The sequence below is a fragment of the Rhinoraja longicauda genome, chromosome 18, assembly GCF_053455715.1.
Source record: "Rhinoraja longicauda isolate Sanriku21f chromosome 18, sRhiLon1.1, whole genome shotgun sequence".
NCBI lineage: Eukaryota > Metazoa > Chordata > Chondrichthyes > Rajiformes > Arhynchobatidae > Rhinoraja > Rhinoraja longicauda.
Genome location: NC_135970.1, coordinates 43,271,241 through 43,281,996, shown reverse-complemented (window position 1 = coordinate 43,281,996; position 10,756 = coordinate 43,271,241).

The window sequence follows — 10,756 nt, the reverse complement described above, 5'->3', positions numbered from 1 at the left end:
GTAAATCTTATTTTTTTGCCCCCTCTCTCAGGGCCTCTCTATCCTTTTCACAATGAGAGGAACAGAAATATGCACACATCTCCTCTGAGTGTGCAGGTTCAGGACAAGTTTAACATAACGTCTCTGCTTTTTATCCTATCCCTACAGAAATAAACCCTTGGATTAATCAAAACCCACACACTGTTTCAGCTGAGATAAGGGCAGCTGTATGCTCCAAAGCAATCTCTGGACATGGCTGTCTGATGGATAAGGTTTCTAAACATTATGAATAATGGCATCTGTTTATGATCACTTGTGTTTTAAGTTCACAACACTTCAGACAGATGCCACCAACTATTTCATCCTATGGTTTTGTGAAGGCAGTAGATTTTCACATTTGGTTATTCGGGACGGCTGTTCTAACAAACATCCACAACTGTTGAGCTCTCTCTTTTTTCTCTTGCTCGAGTTCAGTTCTGATTGCACAGAGAGAGGGTTGCACAATTAAATATCTGTAGTTTGATTGAGGTTTGCTTCACTTTTCTCAGTGTACTGCTGATGAAAGACAACCTTTTGCAAGCTTTTGCATCGTGTGAACAAGAGAAGAGTACAGAGCAGACAGTAGTTCAACCCTACACACTAGGGACAAGTTACAGAAGCCAATCAACCTACAAACCTGCATAGCTTTGGAATGTGGGAAGAAACCAGAGCACCCAGAGAAAACCCACGCGGTCATGGGGAGAATGTACAAACTCCGTACAGACAGCACTCATAGTCAGGTTGAGCTCGGGTCTCTGGCACCGTGAGGCAGCAGCTCTACCCGCTGTGCCACTATGCCTGATGGTCCTTGGTGATGTTGGTTGCTTGGTGGTGAGGCTGGTCTGTGTGATGGACTGGGCTACATCCACAACTCCCTGCAATTTCATGAGATCTTTGGCAGAGCAGTTCCCAAACAAAGCTGTGATGCTTCTCATTTGGATTATTATCCAGACATTTGGGTTATCGAGCTGGAGGCAAGGGTTCAAATCCCATCGTGGCCACATATGAATTCAATTTAATTAGTCTGGCATTAAAATGGTTTAGTTTAGTTTATTGTTACATGTATTGAGGAGGAGTGAAAAGCTTTTGTTCGCTGTTAACCGATCAGTGAATAGACAAGACATGATTACAATCACCTGATAAGGGAATAACGTTTAGTGTAAGGTAATGTCAGTAAAGTCCAATCAAAGGTAGTCCGAGGGAAGTGTGTTTCAATGTTCCTGCTCTCCGTCAGCTTTCCCTGGTTCAGCGCTAATTAAATTATTCTGGGCAGGTTCTGATGGAAAGATCTTTACTTGGGACAATAACATGGTTTATCTTTAGTGCATCTCCACAGTTGCAGTTGGCCAACGATTCCTGGTTGTACCAATTAGTACCTGTTTGACATCATGAGCTCTTTATTTAATTGATAACAGACATGCCTTGGAGGCAAGAGAGACAGACAACTGGGAGCACACAGATGGTTGGGATTAGATCTGTCCATATGAATCAACAGTGGTAAATGGTTTAAGATGCTCTGTGGATGGTGAACTCACTCTGGGATTTAATCTCTAAAGGCGTTGATGGGATTATCTTCCAGATTGGAGACGCAAGAGACTGTAGATGCTGGAATATGGGACACCAAACAAAGTGTGGGGTGGACTTTGGGCGAGGGATAGGTCAGGTTGACGCACAGAGTCTCTTGCCCAGAGTAGGTGAATTGTGGACCAGAAGACATAGGTTTAAGGTGAAAGGGAAAAGATTTAATAGGAATCTGAGGAGTAACTGTTTCACACGAAGGGTGGAGGGTGTATGGAACAAGCTGCCAGAGGAGGTAGTTGAGGCTGGGACTATCTCAACATTTAAGAAACAGTTAGACAGATACATGGATCGGACAGGTTTGGAGGGATATGGGTCAAACGCGGGCAGGTGGGACTAGTGTAGCTAGGACATGCTGGTCAGTGTGGGCAGGTTGGGCCGAAGGGCCTGTTTCCATGGTGTATCACTCTATGACTATGGCTCTAACTCAACAGATTGAGCTACATGTACGGAGGGAAATGGCCAGTTGATGTTTCAGGTCGAGACCCTTCATGTGTATTGAGAGAGCAGAGGGGAGATAGACAGTAAAGAGAGGTGAAGGGAGGAGAAATGTTGGGGTATGAGTTGGCAAGTGATAGATGGATCCAGTGAGGAGGGGTTGCATTGGTGAGGATCCTTGCAGAGCTTTGATTCATTGTCCAGATCAATCAACAGTTTGGTTGCTTAGCTAAGAGAGCACATCCCCTCTCACAGAACAGAGCAGTTTACTCAAAGCACACTGCTGGAGGAGCTCAGCGGGTCTGGCAGCATCTGTGGAGAGAATGGACAGATTAGATTTCAGGTCGACCTGCCAACTTACATTTGAGACACCTCGCACTCTCTTCACCACTTCAAGACCTTCCAATTCCCAGGCCCCCGTCGCCTCATCGTTTCCATGGATGGCCAACACCTTTGCATCTCAATCCCTACTCCTCAAGGCCCTCTGGTTCATCCTTCGACAGAGACCCAGTCAGTTCTCCTCGACCAATTCTCTCCTCCGCCTGACAGAACTTGTCCTCCCCGTTACAACTTCTGTTTTGACTTCTCTCACTTTCTCCAAGCCACAGCAGTGGTTACCAACAGAGCTATCCTGTGTTTTTGGTGCTTCTGTTGAACAGTCCTTGTTCCAAATATATCCCAACACTAGGGCCCAACTCCTCCTTCACTCTGCTGATGGCCACACCAGGGCTGTCTTCTGCACCTGTGCAGGACTTCATGATTTCATTGACTTTAATTTTCATCGGTCTGAATAAGGGGCCAGACATACTGCAAAGACATTCAGTGCATGTTTGTAGGTTAATTGGCTTGGTATAATTGTAAATTGTCCCTAGTGTGTGTAAGATAGTGTTAGTGTACAGGGATCGCTGGTCGGTGCGGACTCGGTGGGCCGAAGGGCCTGTTTCCACGCTGTATCTCTAAACTAAACTAAACTAAACCCAAAATGTCATCTGTCCATTTCTCTCCACAGATGCTGCCTGAACTGCTGAGTTCCTCCAGCACTTTCTGTTTTGCTCAAGACTCCAGAGCCTACTGTTTCTTGTGTCTCCATAGCAGCTTCTAGAGTCTCCCTACCCTTAACATTGATTTCCTTCCTCATCGATGCACAGTGGTTGCAATATATGCTGCATGTAAAATGCATTGTAGTTGCTTGTCTCTAATGCTTGTATCTCCATCACCTAAGACATGCAAGGACCATCCTTGTGGGATTCCCTCTACATCACCCTAACTGGGAAATTCATTTAGCTTACTTTAGTTTAATTTAGTTTAGTTTAGTTAATTATCATGTGTACCGAAGAACAGTGAAAAGCTTTTTTTTGCTGGCTAGTGAACAGACGATACATGATTACAATTGATCTGTCCACATTGTACAGATACATGATAAAGGGAATAACGTTGAGTGCAAGATAAAATTCAATGAGGTCCGATTGACCATAGTCCGAGGGTCTCTAACGAGGTAGATGGTAGCTTGTTGTTGATATTGTCTTTGTATTGTCTTTCTGCTGACTGGGTAGCACGCAACAAAAAGCTTTTCACTGTACCTCAGTACACGTGACAATAAACTAAATTGAACTGATTGGATGGTTCAGTTGCCTGATAACTTCTGGGAACTGTCCCTGTTCGTGCGAGATATGTTTAATTCCTTTAACTTACATTTTTGAGCTGCTGTGGTAGATTTGAACTCTCGTCACCAAACCTGAAGAACAGCTCTCTATTACATCAGTCCTGCAACACTATAGTACTCTGTAAAGAGCTTTGTGGACTTTATGTGGAATTAAAGGCGTTGGTTCAGTCAAATGTGGTGATCATCTGCCCCCTACTGGAGACTGCATCAACTTCCAACACTGCACATTCACCTCTGGTATTCTATTCCTCTTTGGGAACTCCTGCAAATATCGAAGGACCTTTGAAAATTCTGTAAATGTCAACATATTCCTGGGCTCAACACTAAGTGCTGGAGGAACCTAATGGGTCAGGCAGCATCTGTGGAGGGAATGCACACGGGTTGTTTCAGGTCGGGACCTTCTTCAATTCAGACTGATGGAATTAAGTTTAATTTAGTTTAGTTTATTTTAGTTTAGAGATACAGTGTGTAAACAGGCCCTTCGGCCTACCGAGTCTACAACAACCAACGATCCCCACACATTTACACTATTCTACACACACTAGGGATAATTTTATATTTATACCAAGCCAATTAACCTAGAAACCTGTACAACTTTGGAGTGTGGGAGGAAACCAAAGATCTCGGTGAAAACCCACGCCAGTCAGAAATCCTGTAGTCAGGATCGAACCCAGGTCTCTGCCGCTGTAAGGCAGCAACTCCACCACTGTGCCATGTGCTGCCCCTAGTGGTGAGAATGGTGGGGAGAAACTTGGAAAAGAGGGTTTTTTAAACTGGAGACACGAAAAACTGCAGATGCTGGAATCGAGCAAAACAAAAAGTGCTGGAATGAACAGCAGGTCAGGCAGCATCTGTGGAGAGGGGGACTCAGCAGGTCAGGCAGCATCTGTGGAGAGGGGGACTCAGCAGGTCAGGCAGCATCTATGGAAGGAATGGACTGGGGATATTTGGGATTGGGACTCTTCTTTGGACTGATGGAATAAGGGACGTGAAGACTGGTAAAGAGAGGTACGAATGGGGGCAGAGCCGAGACCTCCCACCTCGACTCCATCCAGAGACCCCGACAGCCCTTTCAGGTGAGGCAGAAGTTCACTTGTACTTCCTCCAACCTCATCTACTGTATCTGTTGTTCTTGGCATGGACATGTATGGTCCTATACATCGGCAAGACCAAGCACAGGCTTGGCGATTGTTTCAGTCTGCCTTGGCCCACGTGATATCTCGGTTGTCAGACATTTTAACCCTTCTCATTCCCAATTGACCTTTCTGTCCTGGGTTTCCCTCACTGTCCGAGTGAGGCCACATGCAAATTGGAGGAACAGCACCTGACATTTTGTTTGGGCAGCTTACAGCCCAACAGATGAATATTTATTTTCCTAATTTCAAGTAGCCTTTGCAGTCCCTCTCTCTCCACCCCTCCCCCACCCCAGTCACCTGGCTAGTTCCACTATTTGCATCCTTCGTTATCACCTCTTCCACAGCCAACAATGGACCATTGTGGGCTCCAGCTTTCCTTGGTCATCGGTGCCGGCTCTGATTTGTTCTCCCTCTGCCCTGGCTCTCAGCCTGAAGAAGGGTCTCGACACAAAATGTAAACTATTTCTTTTCTCCAGAGATGCTGCCCGACCCGCTGAGTTACTCCAGCCTTTTGTGTCTATCTTCCTCGCAAGTGATAGGTGGATACAGGTGAGGGGTGTGACTGGTAGAGAGCTGGAGTAAATGACAAAGGCTAGAGAAGAAAAGGAGACAAAAAGGGTGTTATGAAGGCAGAGATGAAGCTTGTGGGAAAGGTCAATAAGGTCAATAAGGTCAATAAGGTCAATAAGGTCAATCCAATGGAGGGAGACAGAGGAATGAGAAGAGGGGGAAATAAAAGGGATGTGGGCTTGGGGTTGGAAGATGTGTTTTCCATCCGTCACTAAAACCTGTAAAAATCAAAATATTTCCAGGGACGTCCTTATCTTGTCGGCCGGTGGGACCGGAAACCCACCTGAAGGCTCGTCGGACGGCGTAACTGGGAGGGAGGGAGGTGGGGATGTCAGGTGCTAGGAGTGAGCCAGAGGGACAGTGAACTGGCGTAATGCCTCCAGCACCTTCAACGCTGCCTGCAGGAGGCGCTCACTGGACTCAAAGTGGCCGGACGAGGGGACGAGAGGGACGATCGGTTCACGGGACGGCTCCAGTACATCGGGCACACGGGCGACATCTTGAACTTTGAATAATGGCGCCAACAATGGTGGCGTCCACATGCATTATAAATGCAAACACAATTACACGGCACAGTTGCATGTTTTAGTTTAGTTTAGAGGTACAGCACGGAAACAGGCCCTTCGGCCCACCGAGTCCGCACCGACTAGCGATCCCCGCACATTAACGCTCTCCTACACAAGCACACACACACTAGGGACAATTTACATTTTTATACAAAGCCAATTAACCTACAAACCTGTATGTCTTTGGAGTGTGGGAGGAAACCAAAGATCTCAGAGAAAACCCACGCAGGTCATAGGGAGAACGTACAAACTCCATACAGACAGCAACCGTAGTCGGGATCGAACCCGGGTCTCTGGCGCTGCAAGTGTTGTAAGGCAACAACTCTACCGCTGCGCCACCGTGCCGACCCATATGTGGGAAATAAAGCACCATTGAACCATTGAGGGTGGTGAAGGTGTGGAATTCTCTGCCTCAGAAGGCAGTGGAGGCCAGTTCGTTGGATGCTTTCAAGAGAGAGCTGGATAGAGCTCTTAAGGATAGCGGAGTAAGGGGGTATGGGGAGAAGGCAGGAACGGGGTACTGATTGAGAGTGATCAGCCATGATCGCATTGAATGGCGGTGCTGGCTCGAAGGGCTGAATGGCCTACTCCTGCACCTATTGTCTATTGTCTATTGTCTATTGAACTATTGAAAATACTGATGCATGGAATTTGTACAAACATTAGTTTATTGCTGAGAACATTAGCAAACTCCTGGGAAACGTGTAAATATCGGTACACTGTCTGTGACTGAACAAAATCAACATATTATTGGAAATCTTCTGCAAAGGTTGGCGATCTACTGTTAGTATTAGAGTATTGCTGCTGTTATTAGAGTATTGCAACACAGAAACAGACGCTCTGGCCCCATGCTGACCCAGATGCCCCATTTAAGTTAGTCCCATTTGCTTCTGTTTGGCCCATCTCCCTCTTCCTTTCTTGGGGTATCGGCGGGTGAGGGGAAACCTGATAGAAGTTATAAGGATCAGATGGGGTAGACCAGACATGTCCAAAGTCCGGCCCGGGGGCCAATCGCGGCCCGAGGTCAGATTTTATACGGCCCGCAGCTACCGTCTTAAAATGTATTATTTATGGCTCGCCAGCGCTGTCTAACAGAATGAAAAAATCATACAGATTCAAAATGAAATTCCTCTTTTCACATCATGGTGGCAGCACCACTCTGTAACTCTGTCTGGCAGTGTGAACCATGGTGTGTGTGTCCCCTTGCTGCCATGGCTACTGTAAATAAAAAGAGGAAAGTTTGTACTGAGGGCAGCCGCTTCCAGGAAAGATGGAAATTGCAGTATTTTTTCACTGAAAACCGAAACAAATGTGTTTGCCTAATTTGTCAAGAGTCTGTTGCCGTATTTAAGGAATTCAATGTAAAGAGGCACTACGAAACAAAACATGCGAATGCATACGACAGGCTAACAGGAAGCGATCGTGCTGAAAAAGTAAATCAACTCCATGCTGCCTTGGCCTCACAACAACGGTTCTTCTCGAGGGCCCTTGAGTCAAATGAAAACATCACCAAAGCAAGCTACGAAGTGGCCATGTTAATCGCTAAACATGGCAAACCGTTTACAGAGGGTGAGTTTATTAAAGACTGTGTCATGCAAATGGTGGAGAGCATTTGTCCTGAGAAGAAGCAAGAATTTGCTAATGTTTGCTTGGCTCGTAACACTGTGGCACGGAGAATTGAAGACATATCATCAGAAAATGCTGAGCTTGTTCGGCTCCACATATTTGTGTGAGCAGATATTTTCAATTATGAACTTCAACAAGAACCACTTCAGGTCAAGACTCAGTGACTCCCACCTGCGTGATATTTTACGCATCTCAACCACTGCTTTCAAACCAGACCTGGCCTACATACTGAAGTCAAGATCTCAGTATCACCCTTCTCATTAATGTCAGTACCTGTTTCTTGGCCATCTGAAATGAATAAATTCTAGTTTCTGAGTATTTTGTGTCATTGCAAATAAAAAAGTTATATAACTGGATTTGTATGTAACTTTTATGGTTCAAAACGTCTGGAGAGGAGGCATTGGCCCTTGGGTATTTTCACATTATCAAATCTGGCCCTCTTTGAAAAAAGTTTGGACACCACTGGGGTAGACAGTCAGAACCTTTTCCACAGGTGGAAATGTAAAAGACTAGAGGGCACAGGTTTAAGTTGAGAAGGATACATTTCAAAGAAATTGTGTGGTGCAAATCTATTAGAGTGGTGGGTATCCGAGCTGACAGGGGTGGTGGTGGAGGCAGATACAATAATGGTGTTTCAAAGGCTTTTAGATAAGCACATGGATGTGCAGTGAATGGAGGGATATGGTCAGCTGTAGGAGGTGTTTCCGAGCCACAAAGGCGGTCGGGGCAGGAGGGGGACATCGGTTCACGGGTCGAGTCAGTCGAGGTTGAAGGAGGAGGTTCTGCAGCTTACCTGGATCCAGTGCATTGACAGCGTGGACTTTGGACTTATTGCAAAATGGCGTCAAAACATTGTGAACTTGTGCATGTATGATCTATGCAAAGAGAATTTCACTGTGCAGTGCATTTTGTGTCTATCTCAGGTTTGTAGGTTAATTGGCTTTGGTAAGATTGTAAATTGTCCCTCGAGCCTAGGATGGTGCTGGTGTATGGACCGATCTCTGGTCAGCGTGGACTCGGTCAGCCAAAGGGCCTGTTTCCGTGCTGTATCTCCAAAGTCGAAAGTAAGTAAGCGAATACTGATGCCAAGGTGGTACCTGGGGACAGGGTCTGGGTTGTGAGTTGCAACGAGTGTTTTTCTGCCCATATTTAGTGCATTTTTATGAAGTTGTCTGATAGTTACAAACACCTGGGCCCTATCATGTCCAACACATGTGGTAAGGATTCAAGACGATATATTATTTTTGTAACTCATTAAAATTTACAAGGCTTTTGAAATTTCCATGTTTGTTTTATGTTTGATACGGCGGATGGAAAAATCTACAAAAGAATTCTCCAGCGTTAATGGACAATAAAAATCTTACTGAGCTTCCACCGCCTGCAGTGACAATGATCAAGTCCATGTTTGTGTCTCTGGTAACTGTGTTATAATCCCAATTAAGATGTTAACTAGAAAAAATGGCATGAAATGAAGGTGCCTGAATAATAGTTCCCAACCATCGGGAGAGCTAAATAGTGTCAGAAAAATAAGGAGACATCCTCTTGTACCTGCTCCACCGTTCTGTCAAGTCGTTGATAATCCAATGGCTTACTGGTCTCAGAGATGCCCAAACCCTTGGCTTCTCTTACTCTTTGCCTCCAAGACCATTGACTACCAAGACCATTTGTTGATCTCAACTTAACTATGGTATTTGTGCGTCCACAACCTAGACAGGGCGTCAAAAATAATGATAAGGATGTTGCCTTGACTGGGTAGCTTGAGTTGTAAGATATTTGATCATGTGCATGGATTGGAAAGGTTCAGAGGGATATGGACCAAACTCATGCAAATGGGACCAACGTAGATAGGTATGGCTGGCATGGACAAGTTGGGCTGAAGGGCAGTTTCCATGTGTATGAAAATCACATGTAAAAAATTATATGTAAAATTATGAGAAGCACAGATAGGCCAAGGCAGCCAGGGTGGAAACGTCAAAGGGTAGAGGGAATAACGTTAAGGTGAAATGGTCAAAGTTTAAAGGAGATGTAGAAGGCAATTTCTTTACCCGTAGGTTGTTGGGCGTCTGGAACAAGTTGACAAAGTGGTGGTGGCAGCAGGTATAATGGTGCAATGGAAGAGGCTTTTAGACAGGGATAAGGACATGGATGTGCAGAGAAGGTATAGGTCACGTGCAGGCAGAGGCATTTAGTTTAATTTGGCACCATGTTCAGCACGGACATTGTGGGCCGAAGGGCCTGTTCCTGCACCGTACTGTTATTTGTCTTTGAATCTATGATTCTTTTAGTTCCAAAGGCTCACTGTTCTCTGCAAAGAAATGTTGTTACATCTCAGTCCTGGCATTAAAATACCAATTAATGTTAGTGCGCTGGACTAGTGCACCGGCCAGTGCTCCGGACAGTGCACTGGTCAGTGCACCGCACCGGACAGTACTCTGGTCAGTGCACCAGTCAGTGCACCAGTCAGTGCTCCAGTCAGTGCACCAGTCAGTGCTCTGATCAGTGCACCGGTCAGTGCTCCGGACAGTGCACCAGTCAGTGCACCAGTCAGTGCTCCGGTCAGTGCGCCAGTCAGTGCACCAGTCAGTGCTCCGATCAGTGCACCGGTCAGTGCTCCGGACAGTGCACCGGTCAGTGCTCCGGACAGTGCACCGGTCAGTGCACCGCACCGGACAGTACTCTGGTCAGTGCACCAGTCAGTGCACCAGTCAGTGCTCCGATCAGTGCACCGGTCAGTGCTCCGGACAGTGTACCGGTCAGTGCACCGCACCGGACAGTACTCTGGTCAGTGCACCAGTCAGTGCACCAGTCAGTGCTCCGGTCAGTGCACCGGTCAGTAAACCGGACAGTGCACTGGTCAGTAAACCAGACAGTGCACCAGTCAGTAAACCGGTCAGTGCGCCGGTCAGTGCACAGGTCAGTGCGCTGGACTAATGCACCGGACAATGCGCCGGTCAGTAAACTGGACAGTGCACCGGTCAGTGCACAGGCCAGTGCGCTGGACTAGTGTGCAGTAACTGCCCTTACTTCAGGAGACTGAACCAGGGGGCAGTCAAGGGTTCCATCCACGCCGACTGTCTACCCCTCTTCCATGGTTGTGTCCACGCCCCAGTGTCCCAGGAACGGGAGCACACCGTGTCCACAGCCACCTTGGACATCTTCTG